Here is a 27,219-nt window from a genome sequence, read left to right as displayed (position 1 = left end):
GGATCTTGGGATGCCTGAGCACATTCAGCTGCCAACACTGTGGCACCTACAAGGGCAGCTGCTGCTCAGCACTAGAGAGGCATCGCCGGAGCTGCCGAGCAGCTCCCACAGCACTGCCAGCCACCGGGACACATCCGCTCCACCAAAGAGGCGCTGCAAAAGCCCGGGACTTGCTTTCCAGCATGGGAAAGCTTCATTTCTGGCAAGTTGCATCCTACAAGTGGGCCTGTGCACTATGTAAGGAATACTCACTGGCTTTTTGAGGGAGAAACCTCTAAAGTCTCAGTCCCCAGCACTTCAAACAGGGGAATTAGAGAAGGTCTGGGAAGGGACTCTGCACATGCATTGGTCTTTTGCTGGTTGTTCCCTACAGTCAGCTCCCTCTGGTCTTACAAGCCTGCCAGCTCTCCCATTACAGGAACTTATCTCCAGGAGGAAATAAGGTGTGAATGAGTCTCCTTTGCCAGCTCTTCCTCACCAGCCATGGCTGGGAAATGATTTAGCCGGTAGATGGCATCAGTAGTATGGACAGGCTCCAATCGACCTTTTCTCCAGAGTGTTGTGCTGCGAGCTGGAAACCTGACCCAGGTGAACTGTGATTCTTCAGACTGCAGTCACACTGGGCTGTCTCCGCACACCACTGCCAAGCTTCAAGCCTCTCTGCCTGCAAGTTACAGACAGGGTTTTTCTGATCCCAGGTGGAAACGCTGGGGAAATGGCTTGGATGTGCTGCCTTCAGCCTGGCTCCTTCTGGCACATCTGTTTTATTCCAAGCATTTTGGGGTGTCCATGACAGGTGAAAGCTTCAGCATGTATGCTTAGCAGGGCTGTGGGCACCCGTGCTGTGGACATGCGGAGTGTCTAAACCAGGAAGATCAGAGGTTGCCCCAACACACATCTGACACAGACTAGCATGCTCCAGTCTCACTTCTGGCAGCTGGTTTCACCTCGGAACAAGGTCTTGTGCCATTAGCTCTACCTAGCGCTAATTCTGGTCACCCTGGTCCAGACATAGGAAAAGCTACATTGCAGCACAGTTCTGGCTTCTCCTTAACACACAGTGGACGTCAGGGCTCCTGCTGCCCAGATAGTCCAAAATGACATCAACTGCAAAGCTGATGTTTGTTTCCTCATCTCAAAATTTCAGTGTTTTTACATGTTTTGAAACAAGCAAGTACACAGATGCCTAAATATCTAAATCTTACTTATCCACTTACTTTTTCTTTTCTTCTTCTTCTTTTTTAATTTCACTTTTTAAATTCCTATTTCCTGATCACCCTTGTGGTTTGTTGCTGAGATTTCAGTGGCTGGTGTTATATTGCACACCTACAACCTGGCATGACACTCCTGCACCTATGCACTGCTAAAATTAAGCCTTAAGACCATCTCTGCACTAGACGGTTTGCAGGTTGTACTTAAGAAGCAGGAGGTGGAAACAAGAGCGTGGGGAAGCAGTAGTGCTGCTTACAGGGCCTAAAGGTGAGTCTTCTTCTATGGCTCTACATGGACTTGTAGGCTGACTGTGCTGGCTGTTCCCAAGGGCATCCACATTTCTGCCCCTGATTTATTCTGAGTGCTAAGTTGGACAGCTTCACTGGTATCCGCTGTAATCAGCAACAGGAGAGGTTGGTGCTCAGAGTTGTCTTCTACAGGAGCCTGCCTCAGTGTTACCTAGAGGGGGAGAGACACAGGGCAGTCATGTGCGGTACTTGGGGCGGTCACTGTGTGTTTCCACAAAAGCTATGCTAGGACAGACTAAGGGGTCAAGCAAAGTCAGTGATGGTCAAAAGGAAAGTGTGGTCCCCCACAATGGGTTTTTGTCCCATATACATTCACACTAGGGATATATTTGATCCCTAACTTCTACAATAGGTAGTGAGTGGGAAAAAAAGGGAAAAAAATTAATGTTCTTTGGAAAAACCCAAGCCAAGTTCTTTGTGAGGCAGACTGTGCTTTGGCAGAAATCTTAACTGTGATCTGAGTTAATTGAATCAATGTATTAGAGTTTCCTGAATATATGGAGCTTGTCTAGACTAGACAACTTTGCAATAGCATTAAGTGCAGTGATGCAGTTATGTGTAAATTTGGGGTCCTTTTGTATTTGATTTCTGGCTTGAGTCTTTTGGGTGCACTCCATGTTTCAAGCTTTGCTGCAAAAACACAAGGGCCAGACGCATTTTAAAATGAAAGCTGAAATTCTTGCTTGCTGTCAATCTACCAAAGTAAATTGGAATGACGCAAGTGCCATCTTATAACGGAACAGTAAATTTACCTTGAGGGGTGGCATTGGGGTGTGCATGCCAGAGTAAATAAATGCATCACCTTCTCCACCCCAGAATGAACACTCCTTCTGTCAGAGCACCTGTCATTTGGGTTTCTTTCCTTGTGAGGGAGCTCTTGGTCTCCTTTCACAGTCTTGAAGCACTGCTCTAAAATCAGGTATGGTTGCCAAAAATAAGGACAGAGTCAGGTATGAAGAATGACATGAAAGCCAATTGTCGAGAAGCTATGTTTGCAGAAGTCAGACGGATGGCGTGAAATTGGTGGTAAGATAAAACACAAAAGGCTGGAGAAGGCAGAAGAAGGAGAAGACAACCTAGAGTGTTGTGGATATCCTAGATAGGCATCTACCTAACCCCCGGCAGTATTTGTATTGCCCTCAGCTCAGACAACTCTATTTTTCTAAGTAGTATGTTTTTGAGTGGCTATTTTATAAAACGAGCCAGACAGTCCCCACTTGAGCTTTTTTTGGAATGATGATGTTGCCACTTCCTTAAACATTTTTTTCTTTTTTTTTTTAATTTTGTGAGTTTTCTTTTGACTGCAAAGTAAACAAGTTAAGCTAACATGCAGGATGAAATCAGCAGCATTTAGGACCACAAGCTCAGTAGTTTTAGGTTGCAGCTAGAGCACATTATTATAGCTTCTTTACTATAATTTCTTTTCCTCCAAAAGTATGTTAGGCTTCATACTTAATACTGCTTTCCTGCTGCTATGAAAGTCACAGGTTTAAGTCTTCACCATTGTCCAAATCTTCCATAACATGACTGTCAACTGAGCTTCGTAAGGACCTAATTGAAAGTAAATTCTGCCAGGGATGTGAAGCTCTTATTCATATTGTTTCTCCAGACTAGGATTCGAACTGCATTAAACATCTTTTTCTTAAGGCAGATACGGCCTAACATTCATATTGTTTAAAGGCTCCACAGTGCAAATGACATCAGAAGTTATTTTGCACCATGAAAATAAATTTCAGACTCTTACTCCTGCGAGAATTCTCTAGCTGTTTTTGAGAAAGTCTGTTTTTGCCAATTGCAGTTTCTAGATTTGCTTCAGTTCCATATACAACCTCCATGTTATTGCTTGACAATAGGGAATTTCCATTTTATATTATTTCTCCAGATTGTATATCCTCCTGGTATACAATTTCAGATTGTGCGTAAGATGCTCTGATTCGGTGTCCCTGTACACCCTTGCACTGCATGACGAAGTCACAGGAGGCGTGTGCATGAAACTGAAACTTCCCCAGTGTGGGGCAGCTGCGGATCATGATGTTATGTTCATTCAATTGCTTGAGCTGTACAAGAAAAGCAAAGAAAAGGCAATAATGCATGGTATTACCTTCTGCGGACCTCCTCCAAAACCCACTGAGATCGAGGGCAGTCTTTCAGTTGGCATAGGACCAAGGCTGCTACACTGTTGGAGAAATATGGGTGTTATCTTCATTGTTATTACATCTTTGAAGATTGCCTAGAGGTGAATCAACTTGCCCAGAGCCATCCAGCAAATGAGGTATCATTGGGACTAATCAAAGAAACGTCCCTTTTTGTTCCCAGCCCCTTAATTTTAACCATGTATGAAGTGGTAAATAGTCTTTATATCCAGGAAAACATTAAACACTTAGGGCAACACAACTCTGAGAAATATAGTGCTTGATATTGCCTAAGAGTGCCTTTCATGTCCCCATGTTTTTAATCTGCAGTATTAACAACCAACTTGATGCTGTCATAAAAACTCCTCTCTAGCTTGTGTATATTTTTAAAGAAATAACTCCCTTTGAAGAGTAGCATATTTCTGTTTTCTTTAAACAGGAGGACTATAAAAGACTAATGGTGCTTTTTTTCCCCCCCTAACAAATTTGCTAACAGTTTTGCCACAAATTTAATTTTGAATAAACTTCTTTTTCCTGTAAAATAACTTCCCTGCCCTTCTACTTTGGATACTTAATGAATAAGATCATACCTACCTTAAGAAAAACATGTTTGATGTGGTTCAAATGCCAGTCTGGAGAAAACAAGTGATTTTATAATGCATTAGCTTGTCAGAGTAAATATTTGTTTGTCTCCAGAATGATGATCTGTAATACATAATGATTGTCCTGTCTACACTAAGATGTTGACAGGTGCAAGTTAAAATGTGTTTCATTACCAAGATGCACATCCATTAGACAAAAGCCTAAAAGGCCTTCTGTGAAGACCCTGACACTGTGTTGGTTGCAGCAGGAGATACTGGGAGGTTTAGGTTGGTTTTCTGTTGGAAAAGAAATCACAGGTGAAGGCAGTGGGCATTTGGGTGTGTACAGCTTGCTTATTTATGCTGTATGCACCAGTCCCTTAACAGAAGCAACAACAGCCCATGTACAAAAAAAGCCTTACCTCCACAATCCAAGCGTCTGTGCACCTTTTCAAGCAAGCAGCTCTTCCTCAGGAATTGGCTCTACCTCAGAAAGATTTAAATTGGTCTTACAATCTTTCTTTGCTTGCCTCAGCACTTTTGCCCTTCCCTAATGCCCAAAACCCCACCACATCCCAAAATCCATGTCCCACCACATAATTTCTGAATGACTATATGTACCTCTGGACTAAGGAAAAAAGAAAACCCAAATTTGTATATTACTGCTTCAGTTAATAGCTTCTGCTCTAGAAATCTGAAAAACACTGACAAATTTGCAAGACAATCATATTCTGTGTCTGTAAAGTGGCAAGCAAGTTGGGGGTAATCAAAACAGAAGATGCCCTGGATGTAGTTGTACTATGACTTTATTTGGGAGGGGAAAAAAAAGGTTCCATAAGCTTCTCCAAAATAAATGAGTTGACTGACCCCAAAAGCATTGGGTTAAAGGAGGGGGAGAGAATTTCAAGCAAGGCTGAAATAAATTTCCTTAAAATTTAAAATATTTGTTTATGCTGCTGTAAAATTGTGCACAATTTTGTTACCAAGCCAAGGTGTCTGCCAAACTATTTGGTATGAGATTCCAGAATAGGGGAAATTAGAAAGAATTTCAACTGTTTTGTCTAAAATAATAAGTACTTGGGCTCAAAATGGAGCTTTGGTGTAATCGCATTGTATGTTCTTTTGCTGCTTAGGTAGAATATGGATTATCATTTTCTGAGTGCTCTCTTGTGCGTCCCGAATATAATTCACCAAGAACAATCTGGGTATCCTCAACAGACAATGTCTGTTCTACATTTAGCAGTTTGTCTTGTGAGAGCAGCAGAGTGATACTCTCTGCTGTGCTAGAGAGCTTTGGACAGTGAACCACTGAGGCTGAGCATGGTCTGCAGCTGAATTCTCACAAAAAATACAAATAATACAAATAGCATGATTTTTCTGACTTCAAAATGTGAATTCTGTAAAACACTGCAAGATTTGGGTGGCCATACGATAGAGTACTGAAATAAGCAATGTTACAACCAGCATCCCAGGATGCATTTCATGGGAGTAATTCCTCTGCTTTTTCTTTGATATCTAAGTTAATGTTTACATATCAACAGTGTAATGATGAATGGAAAGGGGATATTTTCAAGAGTTTGATTACTCCATTGTTCCACTTCAAAAATATAACTCTGCAGAGATATTTGTATTCTTGTAATGCCTAGAAACTTAAACCAGCAGTCTTCATCTTATCACACTTGCAGACAATGGGATAAATTTGGAATATCTGCTCTGAAGAGTTTACTGTCCAGGTATAGGATAGGATACAATAGATGACCGAAGACACTTTGTGTATAAGGAAGAATAGATTGTACTGGAACATTTATTTCCAATATTATTTTTACTTGTAATGTATTGTTCTGAAGCTGCATGATTTTTTTTTTTTCTGTCCTTCAGGATGAGATATCATTTTAACAGAGTTAGTGCATTTCAGCTGAATTTACCCAAAGTAAGAGAAATTCCTGGCAGTAATGGTGGAAATTTAAGATTCCAGAAGACAAATGGGCTATACAAAACAAGACCTAAAAAACCTTGCTATTGTCCCTCTCTCTCCTTTTTTTGACTTTTTATCAAAGTTATGAAGAGTAATTTTTTACTTTATTTTATTTTTAATAGTTTTGAAAAGTTTAGTGTATCTGTTAATTAGTGGATAATAATAAAGCCACAAACAAAAACAGAATAATGTGGTAGTCTCTCCTGTTTTCTCTTTGAACTTTCACAAAATTAGTGCTTTCCTATCTCTGGGGAAAATATCTGGTGACTTACGATGACATCTCTTGGCAAGTGCCATCTTCAGAATCATGTAGCTGTCAAAATATGTGATGAAGTCAAACGGCCTCAAGTGAGGAAAATGTCATTGATTTTTAATCATGACAAGCAATATACCTCTGTGAAATAGTCTAAGAGATTAAACTTTATCACAAGACTCAAGAAACTTACTTTAATGATCAAACTTCCTCACTCCTCAATCTACCAGCTGTTTCCTCCTTCCTCCCTTTCTTCATCCCTGTACGTTTCCCCAGCGCACTTCCATTGGTTCTGCCAATATGAGATTTTTGCCTGAAATTCTCTCATACTATTTCCCTGTGGGCAATGGCACTAGCTGTTTAAGAAAAGGACCATGACTGGAATCAGGCAGAATACCTCTGTCACACATCATATGCAATGTGACATCCTGAATATCAATCTGAGGGTGGTGGTGTCTGGTGGAGGGAACTGAGTAAATGTCTTCTGGAAACTGCTCCCAGAATTGTCCTTCCACAAGGCAACATCTTTTCTAGAAGAACGATGACAAAACATGTGCTGAGGTTGTTGCCAGTGCAGTATTACTGAGCTGCTTTGGTCTTGTTCATTGAGAGTCACCGAGGTCCCTGTCCACAGCCTGGGTTGTCTTTGCCTTTAAAAACAAGTGGGAAAGCAGCCCTGCAGCATCATGCAAACGTATGGGTGTGCCAAGCCTGGCTCCTACGGTTATTACTAGCGGTGTGGCATTTTCCTTGTGCTCCTCTGGAAGAAGAGCAGCTGGTGAGGTCTCTGCTAGCCCTTTGAAGGGAATCCTTTGGCCTTTTCTTCTCTCAATGGTTAGAAGATAAGTCTTGGTTGATTAAGGCCATCATGGATGGCAAAGTAAGAAATAAAGTCAAACCACAGCTCAGGAAAGACTCACTCCACTGGAGATGATGGACTAGTCCAGCTTTATACTGGCAGAGTGCAGAGCAGATTCAGCCCCAAACTGGGAGCTGCCCTGTCCTGCCATGACATGAATAGTATTTGTCGACATGTTAATTAGCTCTTGCCCTATTACGTATATGCAAGCAAGATTCAGAGAAGACCCTTTAAAATGATGTTTCTGAGCAAGCCTGCGCATTTCCGTAGATGGTTTGTTTGCACTGCAGGAGTGGAGTCTTACCAGTTGGAACATTTTGGTATTGTGTCACAGACTGATTTTGTGAAAATTTATATTCCTGCACTGTGCTGCTGGCTAGAGCTGGCTTGGGCTGGGTGTGGGTTTTTTCCCCTGTTTAAAATAACTTTTCTCTAAGATAAAATAAGAAAAACAAGCTCCCAAGTAGGGGTACTTAAAGTAAATATTCCTGCGCCAGGGACGGTGGGGTGCTGAGAGTCAGGAGCAGAAAAGTCTGACAGGATGCAGATCAAAAGGCAGCGAAGCAGCCACGGCTAGCTGACCAGCCTGTCTGCAGCCTCTCGTTATGAGGCAACAAGTTACTGGGCTTTAGGAGGGCTGACACTGGGAAATTCCCTTGCCTGGGTGTAAGTGCACGGTTCAATTAGCTGGTGATCCCACTCTGATCCTAACTTTGGAGCCTTGGGGTGCTTGTGGGCATAGAGGTCCACCTCTGCTTTTCCAGCAGTGGGTGGCTGAGGGTGAGCGGTCACTGTGCTCGGTGGCTTTCCAGCTCTGAGTGCACTCAGAGCTAAACTCCAGTTTGAGCAGGGACCAGATTTTCCCAAGCGGCTGAGCCCTGCGGACCCCACCGTGATATTATCAGCCAGACTCTGAGTGCACTGCACAGGGTTAACAAAGACCCTGTTTTCAAGTTTTATGCCAGGTCTGGTGTCTTTTGAACTTCCTAGTCTGTGAATCTGTGTTTTGTTACAGTGGAAGTCTGAATTCAAGTTCTCTCCTAGACTGTATCATGAAAGAATGGTTTAAGTTGCTGGGTACAATGTTTAAAAGCATCTGTGTAACTTAAGAATACCTGTACTTTTCAGTAAGAGAAACCAGAAAGGTAAAGAAATTTTGGCTGGAAGGGAGGTGACTGAATCCAGCTTTCTCCTGGAGCAGGACTACTCCCAGCTATGTATCAGGGCAGCCTTGCCTATTTTTGTTTAGTCAAGTCTTGCAAACCTCCCTGGTGGCCTCTTCCAGGCTGCACCATCCTCTTGGGAAACAAGGTTTTCTCGTTGTTTAACCTGAATCTCCCAAGGTACAATCCATGGTCATTGCACCTTGCACATTATCTGCAACTGATGGGAAGTGTTCTTTGCAATTCCCTTTAAATACTTGTAAGATATTAGATCACTCTTAGCCTCCTCTTCGCCTGACCAAATAAGCCCAGCTCTTCAGCCTCTTCTCTGTGTCATATAAGGGGCCCTTAACCATCTTGATCCCATTGAACTCTTTAGTCTCTTTGAAACAGGGCTAAAAGATTAGACAGTTTTTTTTCACACATAGCCAGAAGCTGTTGATAGCTGTTTTGTGTATGTCGATTAGTTTTGTATTCCCAAGTGGCAGACAGAAAAGTAGGTGACAAGTCTGAGAGGCTGTTATAGAAAATGGACATTTCTGCTACACAGGGAGAAAGAGCAATTGCATGAACAGCAGTGGTGAAGAGCTGCGGTCCCTTAGTGAAATGCCTGTTGTGCATGCTGATGGTTAGGCTAGACGGAAACACTGATTGTGCTTGAAACTCCTCACTCCGCCGGTGCTTCCCAGCAGGGCTGTATCTCCATTCAGGGACACTGCAGGAATTTTAAGGCATTATTAACGGCAGCTGTGGTGCACGGGATGCTCTGTTTCCAGGCTGTCTGCGGTGCTCCCTACTGATGCATTTTTATCAGGGGTCTCCACTGAAGCTGTGGACTGAAGAGGAAATAAAGCCGCAAAAATTTCCATTGAGATTTTTCCTAGTGAGAAGTTCTTGCAGGCCGAGTGGTTGATAGCAATAATTAGCAGCATCCTCGATGCACCCAGAAGGTTGCTGTCGTGCACACAAGCCGTGCACAGAGGCAGGGACAGAAGAGAGCTGGTGGTTTGCTCCACCCAGGGCTCTGCCACTCCAGGCAGCCAGGCTGCGTGCCGCAGCTGGTCAAGCGGCAGCACCCCGATGTCTCTACCAAGAGCACAGAGAGTGAGTTTGGACTCTCAAGATACTGCAATGTAAAATAAAATTTCTCACAGCAAACAGAAACAGGAGAAGCACAAGGACAGACCTGCAGGCAGACAGCTTGTTTACAGTAAGGCTAACTTTAGAAAAGATATCTCCAGAGCTCCCACTCTCCCGCACTGCCTTCTTGATTAAGTTCCTTTACATAAATTCAGGGTTGCATTTGCCACGCATAACCACACTGAGCTCAGCAGGGTTACACCAGCAGAAGGGTTTTTCTGAAGAAGGGGGTAAACGACAAAAACCATCCTCATGCAGCTTAATGGATTACCGCCTGCAAAATGCCTTGAGTTCTTCCAGTGGTGTCTGGGCCGGTGCAATATATTATCATTAAGCACACCCCAGTGAACACTGTAATTCAGAAAAAGGTAAGCGCTAAATGCCAGTGTATCACAGTTTACATCATCTGCTTGTTTGTTCCCATCTCCAGCAATATTTGCATGGTCTTTTCTGTGTGTTCAGTATTTCTTTTATCCACCACTTTGGCAGCAGAGCAAAAAACCTGCAATAAACTTAAATTATGCATCTAAGCTGGGACTTCTCTGCATACCAACTTAGTAACTGTCAAGTGCTGCAGTAGCACTGGTTTAGCAGCCTATTTAAGACTATCTGTGTCTCGATACAATTTAAATATGACATGTGACTGAGCTACCAGAATTTTTCACTGAAGGTAGGCGTGAGTGCAAGCGTTTGTGTGAAGGAAAGGGGGGGTTATAAATCAGCAGTCTGCTGCACAGAAATATAGATGCCTTTTCACAGCACTTAGTATTGCCACATTTTCAATTCAGTATAAGCCACGTTTGGATCACTCTGGTGTCAGAAATCTGCTCGGACAGGGGACACACCGCCTGGGTGCCAGGAGCCGGTCCAAGTGCAAGCTGTTGAAATCTGCAAGGCAGAGAGGTATCCTGATCCGCGTGAATTCAGTGAGGGAGTCCGGCAGCAGTCACGCAGGCTAGCGTGAGCCGATCCACCTGCAAAGCCACAGCGTGACGTGGCAGCAGCCTCAGCCTTCCTACGCAGTGGTCACAGCCGTTGCCTGCCTGTCGTCAGCGTTCAGCGATGCAGGAAGCCTCGCTTCGCGGTGGAAAGGCTGAAGCAGCGTTTGCGGCCAGCAGGGACACCGCAGGGCACGCAGGGACGGGCGGGTTCAGACATGGAGCCCTGCGCAGTGCTGGGACGGGTGGGAGGTGGAGAGTTACTCCAGCTGAGGGGCGAAACACTGCCTGGGTGAGGCTCGGCCTCGAAAAGCTGAGGAATAACCTTCTTCCAAAGCAGAGAAGGCAGCTGTCATGCGGCGCTGTGCCTGGGAATTTGGTGGCAACAGCAGAGAGGTGACGACTCGGGTCTCTCTTATGGGAAGGAGCTCTCCCAGCAAAGCAGCCCGGCAGCTGCCTGTAGGCTGCCTGCGCACAAGGGGAGTCCCTGCTCCCCAGGGAAATAAATGTGTGGTATGACAGTTTTGCGAACTTGCCGGCAGCGATAGATTGGGGTAAACAGACAGATACTGGGGCTATGCGGAACTGGGGCAGCATGTGGAAATGAGTTTAAGAGGGCAGACAAGGATTCTGCTGAGCCCCAGGACTGAAAAACCTCTGCCTTTATTCTGCAAAATACAGCTTTTCAGGATTGAAACTCCAGAGGACAGGTGGCTGATCCGGGGGGTGAGTGGAGAAGACAATGGAAATACAAAGGGGGAAACCATGTGGTTGTGTTAACACATTCAAAGCCTGAGACACATCCCAACTTTAAAGAGCCTGGCAGGGGCCCCTAGTCGGGCTTCCCCAAGGCAGCGATACTTCAGGGTGCAGCACTGCTGCAAGGGCGGGAGGAAGCCCTGCGAAGGGCTTGTTGCAGCCTGTTGAGTCCCACAGAGTGCCATTCCAGCTGTAGGAAGTTTATTACTGACATAGACTGTGGAAAATATAATGAGTGTTTGCAAAGGCTAAGAGGTGGCCTGGGGCACTGCGGAGTACCCAAAACTGTCTTCACTCTGCTCGCTCCACCCCCTCAAAATGGGATGAATTTCAAGACTGCTGTTCTCCTTTTAAGCTCTAAGGATCTTTCCTTTAGCAGATCAGTAAAACTGTGTACAGGGAGACAAAGTGAAGCCCAGGGAAAAGAACTACTGAGTGATCCCTGTCCAAGTATTACAGCTGTAAAACTCAAAGAGATTTCACAGGCCTGTTCTGAAGTTTTATGTGTTTTAGAGATTCACTGGCTTTCACACTCAGAAATAGCAAAAAAAAAAAAAAAAAAAAAAAAAGAAAGAAAAGAAAAAAAAAGCCCCCATGCTGCTACACAGAACTTCTGTGCAATGTCAGATTTTAGGCATGGGGCAGTAACTGCCAGTGGCTCAGCACAGTCCTTGCTGTCCTCCTCGGCCAGCACGGAGGCTAGGCTACCAACCGCAGGTAGGTACTTGGCAGCTCGCTCCAGTCAGTCTGTGACATTTTGTGACACAAAGATCCCCCCAGGTTGCCTTTAGAGCACCGATTTGAGCAGTAGAAAAGCGATTTCCATAGGAGCAAATGGCCTGAAAACGTTCTTAGAGTAGTCAGAGGAGTTGGCCACGATGTCAGTGGCATTTTGTCCAGCTGACAGGTTGAGTGCCCATGTTCTGCATTTAGTTTTTAGATGAAAGGAGCAGGACGGAGGGGAAGGACAGAAAAGGGGAAGCCAGCAGGTTGCCCTGCTTCACGACACACCTGCTTGGCTGAGCTGAGCTCCTCCCGTGCAGACAGGGCTCGTAGCTACTGAGTTGCCCTGCTCTCGCCATTGCTTTGCTGTCATCACATGGTTCCTTGGCGAGGTCAGTCCCAATAATTTTTTTTTTATTTGTTTGTTTAGGTGTGCCCTTTTCTCCATCTCTTCTTTAGTCAGAGATCTCAGCTGTTTCCCTCCTGATATTTTTCAGCCACTCTGTTCCCCATCCTCGTTATCTTCTTTCCCAAGGCAAGCTTTTGATTTCGCTGACTTATCTTTTGCTGAAGTTGTCATGAGCAGTATAAGCTACTCCAACCCACATCCTCAGGTGAATTAGGGGAGGATAGTGAAGGTACCTCTTTTTTTGGTGGTGACTAGAGGAAATTCCCTTTCATGAAAGGGCTTCTGGACTCTAAACTGTCTTGGACCTGTCTTCACAATAAGCAAACCTCTGCCTTCAGATATTTCTATATATTAAAGATAACTAAAAAAAAAATTTCCTGGAGAGAAATGTTTTATAGCAGCAATTAAGCCTGCTGTTCGTCTTGAATTTCTGAATTGAAAAGCCTGTCATCCCAGATAGCTGGTGTAATTGCCAGCTTATAGTACTGGTATGGCCTAGAGCAAACATAGTGATGGAGCTGAGTATTCAAAGCCTTTTCAGCAAGGGAAGACACTTTTATTTCATTTCCTCCAGCTCTCCACAATAAATTCCTTCTTTTAACTGATGCTTTGGACACTTGAATGACAGTAAAAGATTTTACGTTGAACCACAGCCCAGATAAGTATGGACTGCCTCTGAATTGTCAAATTATGGCTATTTGTCAAGGGAAGAGGCTTGAAATGCTTCCATCTCTATTGCAGCTGTGTAACAACGCATGTGAAATAATTTTTATTAGATATACTGACATTCACACTTTCCGAAGCAGTCAGTAATTAGAACAGAGTGATATTTCAAATGTGCTCATTAATGACAGCTGCCATCCAAATGCATCACTTCTGGACATCATCAGATTCATTTTTTAGCAGCACACATACCGGGTTTGGGGCAGTGAGGATGTGCTTGTGTGGTTCCCCTCACCCTCCCCAGAGTGGCTTATAGCAATGGAGCACTCAAACCCTCATTGCAGTAAATGAAAATTGAGGAACTTGCTCCCCTGGGGGCAATATTTGAAAAAACATAACCCTGCTATCTGCAGTCCTCTGTGGGCAGCCTGTGGGGATTTTCAGATGTTGTCCCCCTCCACCAATCGTTTCACATCCGTTGTAGTCTGTAGCTCTGGCGATGCTGTCCCCTGGTCAGAATCCCCCCAAATCAGGGAGGCTTCTGCCTCCCTGCTCTGCTCCCAGCCAGACCATGGCTGAGAGATGAGACCTGACTGGAAGCAGGGGCTTCGCCTCCGTAGCAAAACTGATTGGAGCAGTTCCTGTGGTATGTGTTTTCTCCCTAGTATTTGTTTAATCTCCTTTGGAAAAGGAGTAAGCCCTCTATAAGGAAGCTCTCTTATCCTGAAATTAGTGGTGGAGAGCTATCTTAGCACACTTTGAGTGAAAGAAAGCATTTGGCAATGGGAGTTAGAAAAACCTCTACCCTCCCCTCTCCATCAGTGTAGTATTGGACGCAGACATATTTTTCCTTGCGCTAAAACTGGCCAAGGATCCTCCCCTGCCCTCCCTCCCTATAAGCGACAAGGACTTTGTCCCCTCACACACAAGTGGAGTGCTGCAAGAAAGGGGGAATGGGCAGAGGTGAGGGAATATCTCTGCCCCTTGCGGTCCCTATGTCACACCGGAGTGTCTTTGGGAGAGAAGGGCCTGAATTCAGCCATAAATTGTGTTTAATATGAAGTCAATGGCTGTTGTCCATGACTGCTGTAGGTGGAAAATCAGCTAGTTCATTGTGCAGGTCCCTTCTGACCTTAGTTTCTGAACTGAGGATATTCCCAGTTTGAAACTCAAAGCTCATAGGGAGATTTAGGTCCAATAAAGCTTCCTTATCATGCACAATAAATTGGGGCACTTTAATTCTTCCTTCCAGCAGGATCAAACCCTCTTTTTCTTAGATAAAAGCAATTTTCTCAAGCATAAGAGGTGGAAAATCTCTAACAAAGTGATTCTCTAGAGAAATAGCAGTGCAAAAATAGAGGAGAGATGTTCAGTGTACTAAAAAAATCTGCTGCATCTCTTGGAATGGCTTGAGATTGCTGAGAAGAGCATGGCATATGGAGCACATGACACTATGAAAATGTCAATGCGCAAAGTTAGCTGTGTGTTACAAATGAAGCAGTAATTAAGGGCACATATTCTGTGTTCCCTGGGCCTTCTGCCTTCCAAGATTTTCACTTTTTGTGGTTGCAGTCACCAGTTTTAAATTTAATGAGTTACTGCAGTCAGAGCCAAACTCAGCTGGTAAAGAAAGACAAAACAGAAAAGCTGCAAAAGGGGACAAAACCTTCAAAGACAGCTCCACTACATAGTGATTCTGAGCTATATATATAGGTTATCACTAGGATAGGATATAGCTAGAATCAGCTTTTTGTTTGTGGAACAATTTTTGTTTCATCAGTCAGGGCCCATGTACTTGACAAAGTGATTGTGGCTAGGGGATGAACAAAGCAGGGAATGAGTTTATTCAATTCACTGAATTTATTAAGCTTATTATTTACCTAGCAAAACTGATTAGAACTACTTGTCCTCCATGAATAAGCACCCTTTTCTTACCTGGCAGGCTAAAATTGCAGTATTTATGGAGATGCAGCACAATGTATGGAAACATGAATACAGTCATCACTAATGACTGAAGAGACTGAAAGAAGAAACAATTCCTGGAGAAATGTATCCACAGACTATCTTTCATGTTGCTCATGCGTGTTGTTATTCAATTCTGAGGTGAGACTGAACAGGGGAGACTGACTTTCACATCTGATGTACCATAATTGAAAGAAATCTCCCTTTTCTAGGATTAGGATTTTTCTTGTCTTACCTCAGTCCCCACTTCCACCCTTTAAAAGAGATCTCTTTACAGCACAGTCTTGGGAAGACTTTTGATCAGATCCTCCTGATAAAACTGTGCTGCAGCACACCATCGGGATTGCTGAAACCACCCCTCTGGGGTGACGCTGAGGATGTTTCTGCTCTCTGCCTTGTTCTGGAGGGGCAAAAAGCAGCCCTCCCTCTCCCCCAGCTAACTGAATGGGCAGGGAAAGACTCAACCTGGGGACCCCGCTGTCTCTTCTCTCTGCTTCAGTAGGGGGGAGCTTGGTTATGGGTTGTCTAAAAAACGAGCTGTGGGAGACTGTCATCCAAAAATTTCTAAATCCATGGCACAAACAAGGTGGGGTGTCTCCCCGTCTCTGTTTCAGTCCTTTAAATATTTCAGTGCATATTGTTCCAAAAGCAGAAGTGACATCATCATTACAAGTGTAATAGAAATGAACTGAGATTGGAAAATTCTACGTGCTTCCCTGCAGGTATAGACCTGTTTTCATGCATACCAGTTGGATATTTACTAACCACAGGAGTCCTTCTGAAGATGGCACCGTCTTCAGAAGGCTTTAGGGTTTTCTGAGGTACAGTCTAATAAATAGGATTGTGCAATAAATTGCACAAATTGCCAAGAATGAGCCTTTCTCAAAGCCTTCAGCTCCTCTGTGTGTTTAGTGTCCATCATTGCACTGTTTTCAAGGGGATTCTCATTGTTTTAGTCTATCTGTCAGGTAGCCTTGGTAGCAAAAGTCTTTTTTCCCAGCTTCCACAGACAAGACAAAGAAAAAAGCTTCTAAGATGCTGCAGCAATCTGGAGAATTGCTGTGGTCTGGATGCAATGCAAGCTTGGAGAGTGGATGGTTCACACTTGGTTTGTCTTTCCTCTGTCCTTTCCTAGGCTTTGAGCCATAGAGAGCTCTCAAGGTGTTTCAACAGGGACGATGTCTGTGTGCAGTGTCAGTGTCATGGTAAAGCCCTGGCCTACAGAAGTGCTGCAAAGCAACAACTCTTTAATTGGCTCCAGGCACAGTGGTTCCTGCAGCCATCCATCCCCAGATGTGAGAGTTACCACGCTCTGCCGCTTTAGATATAGGAAGCAAGATGTGGATTTTCAAATTTCCTGCTGCAATTCTAAAAGAGACTCTAGGAGTTTGACAAAGGAAGCTGCTGCATGATGAGCAGGCTGGGGAAGCTTGTCTCGTGTGCAGCATGGCCATGAATCATCCCGCATGAGGGCACAACACGTTCTCATTAAAGCGGTGAATTGGTGGTGTACTCTGCAAGGCAGTATGGTTTGGCTGGGCTTTTGGAAATGCCTCTGGTCTGCATTGCCATGTTTTGCTCTGAGAACAGCAATTAATGTGCAGTCCAGACCCGCTTAGAAATCACATATTTCTAATTTCATTAAAAACTTTCACTTAAAGTGGGGTCCATGTGTGCTTGAAAGTGACCTGGAGCAATTTGCTTATCTCTTCCAGTTGGCATTCAGATGCTGTAATGCAAACTGAAATCAGGTTAATTCACTCTGTCTTTTTTTTTTTTCCTCTTGTAAGCACATCACTCATCCCAGGCTAGAAGTTTTGTGCACTTCGAGATGCAAGAGAATGCCTGAGGTTTTGGGACCACTTGCTAACATCTGCCTGCAGATGCATTTTTATTGGCTAAATCTTTCAGTCAGTGAGTGCAGTGTGGTACATTCAGAGTTAAGAAGGGTACACGAAAAGCTTATTGCACAGAAGATTCACATAGGAATGTCTGCCACTAGGCTGAGGGTTAATTTTACTATGTGTTCCTAACCAGGCGGCATCAGTGTCCCCTTCAGAAAATCCCCATTTTACAGTTATCTCTTTAACATAAAGCAGTGTGCAGTGCTTACAAGGATTGCCCCTGAAATGTCATATTCCAGACTTCCCACAGCTGCACAATTGTTCTTAAGAGGTTTTTGAGCTTTGGAAGTGGAAGGGAACAGTGGTCTTCACAGGGACCTTTGCATCACACAAACATCTGGCACACAGAGAGAGGTGTATTGCTCTTACAGCCAGATGCAGGCTAACCCCATGCGTAGGAAGTATCTTGCAGAAAAATGGGCAGAGTGAAAAGAGAAACCACAGTATTAAAAGGAGAAAAACTGGAAGCGTGCTGGGCCTTAAGTAGTGCAGCTAAAGCCAATTAATTGAAGCCCTCCGCTTGGGCAGCAAAGGCCTTAGCAAGTGCATTGGCCAGCAAAGGCTAGGAGGTGAGAGTGCCCACTGCCTTCCCTGAGAGAGGGCAGGAGAAAGGGAGCAGGGGCAGAGCAAATGCAGAGAGTTGAGGAGGGCCTGTCTCCTACACTCCTGGGAAGTGCTTTTTTTGCAGATGAAGTGCAGCACTGAGGTATCTAAGCCAGCAAGGAGTGGAGCTGCCAGCTCCAAACTGCAAGAGCATGGGGCATGCCACTTCCCAGCCCAAACTGACTTGTGGGTACTTTGCGTGGAGGTGTCTGCACGGCCTTGCCCGGCACTGTTGTAAGCAGATGTTTCAGCCCAGATACGTTTATATTCACCAAAAGAAGTTCACCCATGCTCAGAGGTAGTTGTGCCCTGGAGCAGGTCCATGTTTCAGCCCACGTCTAGGCTGTGGCATGGGTGCACAGGCAAAATAAGGCTGTGCCTTGCCTTCACAGCCCATCTCCTGGAGTAGCTAGGCCAGTGCACTGTGAGGTGCTCATTAATTGCCCTTACAGTCAGTCAGCAGTAGCTTGCAAACCTTTACAACAAGAGGAGAAAAGAAACTGCCACTGGAAGAAGCATTTCTGCTGACCGGTGCTTCTCTGTTTCAGCCTCACCTCTTCTGGGATGCTGTTCACCTGGGAGCCTGAATCATGGCTCCAGTATATAATCATAAAATAAGGAGACAGCTCCTCACTCCGAGACCTTACAATTCAAAATTACTAAATTTCTAAAAGTTAAACATAAATCTGGCCTCTGATGCCAATGATCTCCTATTTCAGCCTAATTACCGTGTTAATGTTTTATTTGTCTTACGAGTTCTGTTTAGTGGTGGTATTTGGCTCTATGGGTGGAGGGATCAATGAGAAAAAAAAAATCAAAAGGTGGCCGAAGTGCCTTGCTTTCAGGCTCCAGCATAACTGCTTGTCTTGACTATGTTCTTTTTTTTTTTCATTTTTTCCCCCAAATCTAGTTACTGCATGTCCTAAATATTGCAGTGAGCTGTTTGTAGTGTAGGAGGTAGTTTTCTGTTACCAGAAACTTCAGGAATAATCCTTCTGAGGCCAGTATTGTTCCAAATTCAGGAGAGTCAGCAAACAAGAATGTCATCTGCCCAGTCATTGTCAAATGCTAAAAAATTCATGTCCTCTTCTCACTGCAACATATCTGGCTCTCTGTATCTTTCCTGAGACCTGGCAGATGGAATATACATTATTTATGTATTTATTTTCTTTTTTACAGTGCATGCTTTTATCATCTCTTTTTCCAGGTTAGCTGTGCTGTATGTCACCTGATCAACGTTTGGCCTCTTGGAGGCTGACTCTCTCTATCCAGTAGCATTAGAGTCATACTGATATGAACTTCAGAAAGTGCAGAGATTGATTACAGAGAGGGAAAGAGAAGTTGTTAGCTTTTTTGCAATAGCTCTGAAGAAACACTGTCCACTGCGAACCACTCAGAAACAGACAGGATATCAAATATTTGGAAATCTCCAAAGGGATGTAGCTCATTAGCACTTTTTTACTTTGTGGCACAGCTTTTTAGAAGGAGAATGCAGAAGAGCTCTCTTCAATGCACAGGGAAGAAGAAAATCTGAAGAGAGAACTTTTTGGGGTGGTGCAATTCAAGAGAATTTTAAAATTTAATTATAGGGCAGAGGCCCTATCATCTGAAAAGCTATCTCTGAAGGCTGGAGAGGAGCTGTTAGGGGAAAATCTTTCCTTCTCACCTTACTTGTTCAGGTTCTGGTTCCTACATGAGGTGAGACATACCAGAAGTCCTGTTCTCATTTGGAGTCAAGAGATTATTGGCTCTGTGTTATTTTATTCTAGGTAGTGAGGTACATAATTCTGCATTTATAGAGTTGCATTTGAATACATCTACAAGCCTATGTGCTTACTGATAAAATATATAAAATACATGAAAGTAAGCTCAAATATTAGTGCAGCACTGGAACGGAGAAAGGATGGAGACAACGTGCTCCCATTTCAACATGACTGTTGCAGTGAAGCTGTGTACATTTTAAACAATACAATAGGGATCCTACTTTAATGCTGCTGCTTTGAGGATGAGATTTCAAAGGGCTCTTCATTTCCACACTTTCACTGGGAAAGGGATGCTGACAGAATCAGTGCTATCATATATTTCATACAGAAACTATTTCTCTTCCTCCCTTTCTAGCAGTGCTTCTGTAGTCTTAAAGAAACAGCAGCATCACTATGACATTTTTCTTCAAAAATACGGGACAATGGTAAGAAAACAGTTTTTCAGTCACTAGCTGGTCCCTGCAAGTTGTCATATTTGCTTTCTTCATAAACAGAAGATGAAGCCTTCAGCACTGGGCAAATACAGAGCATGCTGGAAATCAGTATCTCGTCATGACAATAGATGAGGCTAGCATTTCATGGGGCTCACATTTGGATTTTCAAGTGCTGGAAACCCGAAAAGCAGCAGATGTCTTAGAGTTTTAACTTTCTATTTTGGCACCAGAAGAAGCCAGATTTCTCGATGAGGATTTTGGTTCAAGAGAGTTAAAAATACATGTTCAGCGACAACATATTCTAAGTTTATAAAGCATGGGCAGGTCTTTGCTGAGCAGCTTGGTTTCGAAACTGTGATTTGTACATCTCACACAGTTTCATCAGTTAATAATATGGTAAACTCACACTGTGTCTTTTTCCCAAAATCCATTTGTTCTATAAAACAGTTGAAAATATTTCAAAAAATCCGTAAAAAATCAGCAAAGATCTTGCAAAAATTACCCTATAGAGTTGCAACACTGTTCAGCTAACATTATAAATAAATTCTTATCCGTAATAACAGTGAAGTTTCTTGATCATAAAGAGGACAAAATGCCTTCCAGAATGTCTAGAAAGTGTTTTGCTCTTCTGTTTATTTCAACTGTATGGAAGGCACAGCAGGCCTTCACTCCAGAATATACGACCAGTCTTTTATCTTGTGGCAAGCAGAATGCAGATTTGTTGAAAGTGACAGTTCAGATTGTATTTCAGTATTTTTTGTTACAAGTCTTGAAAACATTAGGCAGACATTTTGCATAAGCCCTCACTTTCACTAAGGCAGTGCTCTACTAAAATAAACTAGAGATTGCACTTCCTGAATTTAGTGGTTCTGATTTTCCAAGGTGCCTCAGTCCTGCTGGGTCTGGATGTAAAGGGTTGGTGCAACCAGGTAATTTCCTCTTTGTTAAAGTGAGTATGGAAACCATGGACTTCTTTGTACCTTGTACAGGATATGCAAGAAATCCCCACTGTAGCTTGATGAGCACAAATGGGAGTTAGGAGTTCTTGAATGAGTGGGAGGTGATCCCTGAACTCCTTCTCTTCTTTTTTTTTTTTAAGGGGTTCTTTTTAAAACCTGAACCTTAACATCAGTGTTGAGTTTTCCCATACCCAACTGCAGGCCTCAACATTATGACCCCCCCTTTCTGCACTTGCTGTGGGACTTCCAACAGCTGTCATAACTTGCTCTTGTTTCCCCCCTCATCTCCTGAGGAATGCTCAGATCTTCTCAGGTATGTTCCCGAGGAGGACTTCTCACTGGGTCTCAAGGGATCTTGCCTTCATGGTAAGGACCCTGCAAAGGGCAGCAGGTGCTCTTTTTCCTCTAGGGTCCTCATCCCTTCCCTGCTCTGCCCCACTCTGCTCTAGACCCTCATGCTCTGGGTGCTCTCACATCCCTCAGGTTTGGCGTCACTGTCACTCTTTCATCAAGCAAAGCAAAAATAATTGGCAGCAGGAATTCCAGTTGCAGCAGTCCCTACATGTTGGTCCTGTCTTTTCTGGGCCACAGCAAAACATTCCACTTCTCTTACATGACCACTTCTCTTAAAGGCCTGCTTGGGCTACAGAAGCAAGTGTTTTACCTTTTGACAAATCTTCTGAAAAATAGGATGGTTATTGTCTAGGTAAATTGATTTCTGCAGCAGAATTTATTGAATAAAGAATTAGGAATATTAGGTTGTTTGAACTGCAGATACCTTTATTAGAGCAAAGAAGTGGAAGAGGGAAGATCATAAGAATTCTTACAATGCAATAAATATATTTTTCAGATTCTTGCCTGTGATTTGCAGGAACAACCATTTCAGGACTGGTTTTACAGTTTTTTAGTGGTTGAAATGAATAAGGATTTTTAATGGATGGTACTAATCCAAATGTGGTGTGCCAGTTTAGCTATTTTTTAAGGTTAAGTTTGTTGACAAACTCTGCCTTTGTCTAAGAAAGTGTAAATCTAAAAAAGTCCAATTTTAGAGATTCTTTTTTCCAGCTAAAACCAGGAAAAGCTGCATTTTATGTGTTTATTGTTTATGCACTGTGGATTCTCTGTGAATCAAATGAAATTCTCGCAAGTTAAAAAGTTGAAATTACTGCATAGTTAATTTGGGAGTAAAACTGTGCAGGACGAGTATATTAGCTTGTCCTCTGTACAGACCCAGCTGAACGGCCTATGTAAGATGACTCTCAAGACACATTCTCAGAGTCTGATCTCATAGTAATTAAAGTAATAATTCAAATAATTAAGCTGAGAGTACCATATTATTCCACCATTCAGTTTATTACGTAACATTTGAGTTGGAGATTACAAGGAAGTGTCAATTTCTTTATTTGTAGGACCGATGGGATCTTTGTGGGGAGGAGGAAACAGGAGGAAGCACAGGTGTCTGAGAAGTCGGAGGTACAGAGGGTGCAATGTGATATTCTTCACATCCGCATCAGCACCAAGAAGTCTTTTATGAATTCTCCTCCGTGAGGCAGTAAAAGAAAAGTAAAAGAAAGGCAGGAGGCAGTTACAACACTGGCAGAAGGACACGCAGAGCAGCAGCAGCAGCTGTAGTTGGTGCTGTCTGATGGACTTCCATTTTCTGCCCACCTACCCGGGTGAAGCTGGGGGCCGTTGTGTGGCAAGAAGCATGTGTCCTCCCCTCATGTCCAGCAAGCAGTGCCATGGTCCTCATGCTGCAGCTGCAGGAGAGAGCAAAGGGAAAAAAATTACTTACTTACCCAGGCAGAGAAGCTGAATCTGTAGCTGATCCCATCTGGCATGGGTCAGATGCTAAAACTTTGTGCTCCTATTTTATGCCTTGTGAAAACTGCACCACTGTAGAGGGCACAGGCGACTGAAGTATGGCGGTACTTGAGCTTGCTGAGGTACTGGCTTTGGAGTTATCGTGGCTGCATAAAGCACCACATGAGCACCCTCTAGAAAATCCTTCTCTAGATTATCTGGAAACAAATCCATGCCAGTTCCTACTCCATTTAATTATATCTGGATGTCTACTGAGTATAAATGACTGGTTATTGCAATCCTCCTGATTTCTCTAGTAATATCTTTCACCTGTCTTTTCTACAAATCCTTTGATGTTTCATCCGATTGAAAATTTTTTCATAAAAATTAGGGTCCATTATTCCCAGGTGAAGAAGACAGAGGAAATGGGTGTAATTTTGTCACAGAAATGGGGAAGACAGGCAAGTGTGAATTGGTGGTGTTGCAGGCACCTCAGCTGGCCAATACCCACCCCTTGCTATGGTACCCGGGCCAGGTGAGCAGTGCAGGAGATACATCGTTGTCCAGTTGTGGTGAACGCTGGGGTAGCATCTACTCTGACCTACCTGTGCTTCTACCAGAGAAGCAGCAAGTTGTTTCATGTTGCTCTCCATATCGCTAATTTCTTCCAGTAACCTCATGGTTGCCAATAGACAACATTAATACCATTTCGAGACGAGTGAAAAAGTAGTGAAGACAGGGCATCTGTTACTTGCAATGACTGGGGCTGGACATCTAGAAGGCAGTAATGAACAACCTGCTACAGGTGATCAGCCTTTCAAGGTCTGTTCTTTCTTTTCATGTGTGAAATGGAGAACATACGATGTTGAATGAAACTTTCCTAGCATCTTCCTTAGAAAACAATGAGGAGGGGATAAAACTTGTTTGGTGGTTCCGTATTTCTGGCATCACATAGAAACCTGTAATAAAGGTGGAGAAGAGTGCTGAAGTATGCTGCATCTCACCTTGTCTTTTCCCCCTTGCTTTTGGTGCCGTTTTGCAACCTCTTTTCTTTCAACAGCTAAGGCACGTAATGTTTCAAGGCAAAATGTAATCCAAGGGTCTGGTATGGAAGAATCACAGTTTTAGAATATGCTCCGGGGTCTGAAGATATCTTCGCTTGTTTTGATCTTCTAATTTTTATTTCATTTTCATTGTATTTTCATTTTAAGACACGCTGAGAAAGGCAAAGTGTAGGAGCATTTAGCTCCACAGCATAATCTTGCGTCATATTTCCTCTCTCTCCTGGCAAAGTCTGTAACACCTGCGCTGGTCAGAAAATGAAAGAGCTCCCAGCACCAAATCATGTCAGTCTGTCAGATCCTGCATGTTTTCAGATGTCATTGAAGTCACTTACAGTCTGGAGCAGGTATATGGGCCTCCGCTCCTGCAATGGGGCCCAGCACACAGTAGGAATGTGCATCTGTATAATATGTTTGTGTGTATGTAAGTGTGGATATGTGGGTAAAACTGTAAGCCAACTTCATGGATGTTCCTTTACACTAGTAATTCCTGAATATTGTATAGCAGGAGTCCTCATCACCCTTTCCTGTGAACCACTGCTGACACTGTCTTCACTCTTCAGTAAGAATATTGCAGAAGTGATGGGAACAGCTGCTGGGAACCCCTCCAAAAAAGGATTTTGTGTGTGAGAGAGACATAGTGTGTGTATAAATACAATGATGTATCTCCCATCGTGCTGTTTCTCTCTTCTTGGACACTAGCTGAAGTATAAGTTCCAACTTTTCTGGTTTATTGCCCTCGAGTCTGACAAGACATTTGCTGTGCACTGCCTGTTTTGGTCATATCTTTAGGATGAGGGAGTAGGGATTAGCTATGTCCTTAAGGACAAGATGCAGGCATCCCTGGCAGGTACCTCAGCTCTGGGACGTGTGTGTGGCCACTGTACCCAGGACTACATTTTGCTGCTTCTTTGCACAGCGTTAACTGGGTTTTGCATCTCCATCTTGTTGCGCTGGTGTTTGTCCCACAGAAAGAGGCTACTGTAATGCCTTGCGCCATTCATTGTGATTGACTTATTTAGTTCCATTTATAACTGTGGACTTCAGCGCCAAATATAACTTTTCTAGCTTTAATAAAATTGGAGAAACATTAGAGAGACAAAGTGAATCTAGGTTTGAAAAGTTTAGGAATGATCTGAGCATGTTGGTTGTGTGGAGAAAATCATAGATCGCAATTTTGTCCCTGCTGTCTGTGGGGATTAAACAGGATGTGAAGGTGGCAGAAGGGCAGTAGATGGGGAAATGAATTAACTTTACATCATGGTGTTAAATCCACTGGCTGCAAGGAAAGTTATTTCCACCTGTTGCTAAGGGACTTCCCAATAGTGCATGACAGGAATAAAATCTATGCATGTTCCATCTTGAGATAATTTCTTTTCTTCTGCTGCTTGGCAGCATCCTAAAATGGGTGGTATAATGAGCACTCTGGAACAATGCAGTTGTTAGCGATGCAGAAATTCCAGTGCACTGACCCCAGAGAGTTATCTGATGTAGGTGTAATTATTTGTAAAGTAAATCAGGCCTAGATTATGAAATATTTGCTCATGTCATTCCCTTCAAAAGAGAGGGCGTACAGTTAGATTTACATTGACCTTTTCTAGGCAGCACTTTGACGTTGTAAGTAGGCGGAGGAAGCGTGGGGGCTCTGGTTCTATCAACACAAGCGTGGCAGAGTAATGCTGTGAGAAGATGAGGATTTTGGGAGGGAGGAAGGCCTTACTCAGCATGGAGCAGAGTAGTCTGTGGCTGACAAGGGGCAGAAACCACATCCACTTACTCCTTCATTGCTGGAAGTGTGTGACACCCCTATGCAATAAAACACAAGCAATTGAGGAAGCCAGTTAGCCTCTGACTGTCTTTTCTGGCTCACTAGCTGTGAATTGTGGGGGGAATGTCTATGGGAAAAGCATACAAAGTCACATAAGGAAGGTGGAGCAGCTTCACCTTAACACAGGCAGGATGACAGGAGCTGCTAGAGCTACTGAGCCCACTTGGAAGGAAGCTGGGGCTAGGTCTTTTCTGGGGGTATGCCGGAGCATGCCATCTGTGCTTCCCGCACACCTTGGCCCTGCATCAAATTCCGCCTCCGCAAGCACTGAGGTAAAGGGAGAATGGATCCCCATAGCCCCACACCTTCAAACTCCACCAGTCTGCTATCTTTTGGAAGCAGGCTGATCTGCCTTTTTGGCCTTGGAATTAGGATGGAGAATCTGCGGAAAAAGTGAGTGGTTTGGTACAGCCAGGGAGCAGGAGTTCTGCCATTGCTTGGCCACAGCACTGGTCCTGAGAAAAATGCAGAAAATACACCTGAAAACAGCATTGCAAGGTTACGTAATCCATCTTCTTATCCAAAAGGTCAACTCCCTGACATGTTTTTCTAGTTTGTTCTGAAAATCTCTAGTGATGGGGCTACCCACAGTGCCCCCAGGCAATCCTTGTATAGCTGCAAAGTTTTTCCTGTTGTCCAACCTTTCTGTGGCTTAGGACCATAATGCTTGTTGCTTCCACAATAGACACAGAGAATAGTGTACTCCATTCCTCATGGTATCAAAATTTTAACTTGAAGTCTGTTTTCATGTCTCCTCCATTCTGAAGAATCTCAGTTCATCCCCTCTTCCCTCAAATCAGTCACATTTTCCTGGCCTCAAGTCATTTTTGTTATTCGCCTTTGGACTCTCTCCAGCTGGCCCACAAATTCTCCAAACGCGGGCCCCTAGATGCCTGCTCAAGTCTGCAAATGGTGGAAAACAGTTGACACTGAACTATAGCAGTAAAATTCTAGTTTAACAATGGCTAAAGCGCTTCATTGTGGATTGTTTTAAGAGACCACACATTTAGGTAATATCTTTATCTGAAATTGAATTTTAACATATTTTGCACCCTGCCATATGTACTAAAGGAGCAATCCTTTCACTTACCAACTGCCACAGACTTGTCTTAGGCTGCCTTCACAGAACATCTCTGAAACCCAGAAGCATGCTAGGCTTGTGCAAAATGTGCTCAACCAGGCATCACATTCAATAACCTGAGTGACATCAGACAGATTGCACGTGCAATTTAGCATGTATTTCTGTGAAATTATCGCCTTCCCCCACCCCTCCCTTTTTTTAGCACAGCAAATCTGCTGCAGCTGTCAGTGCTGCAGGTTTTTTTAGGTTTTCTTTCTTCCCCAGGAGAAGCTCAGGATGCTTGGGGCTGCAGCTACAGTTTTAGTTTCTGAGAGCTGGTTTGATTTTTGGAGAGAAAGGGGGCAGTTGGATTAAAATAGTGTGTGAATTTAAAACTCTGTAGTTTCTTGCTATTAACAAATATTCAGTTCCTTATCCAGAATGAGCTTAATTCAGTCAATTCAGAATAAAATCCCTTGATTTGGCTACATCAGCACCTTGCAGAGCTGGTGCAGGACAGGTGATCTGGAATAAGTCCCCAGACAGGCAAGCCCTGAGCATGAGATCTGTCCTCTTGAGGTTAACGCCGCTGGTACCTGTGTACTGTGTGATCCTACCCTATCTATTGAGAAGGGATGTTGCACCAGGTCTGTGTGTGAGTTTGCCTAGGATTTTTTTTCCAGACTTGCTTAGAAGTTTACATGTTCTGATATGAGGGATGAGGAAT

The sequence above is a fragment of the Dromaius novaehollandiae genome, chromosome Z (genome assembly GCF_036370855.1).
Source record: "Dromaius novaehollandiae isolate bDroNov1 chromosome Z, bDroNov1.hap1, whole genome shotgun sequence".
NCBI lineage: Eukaryota > Metazoa > Chordata > Aves > Casuariiformes > Dromaiidae > Dromaius > Dromaius novaehollandiae.
The sequence above is the reverse complement of the archived record's forward strand: the minus strand, read 5'-3'. Positions refer to the sequence as shown.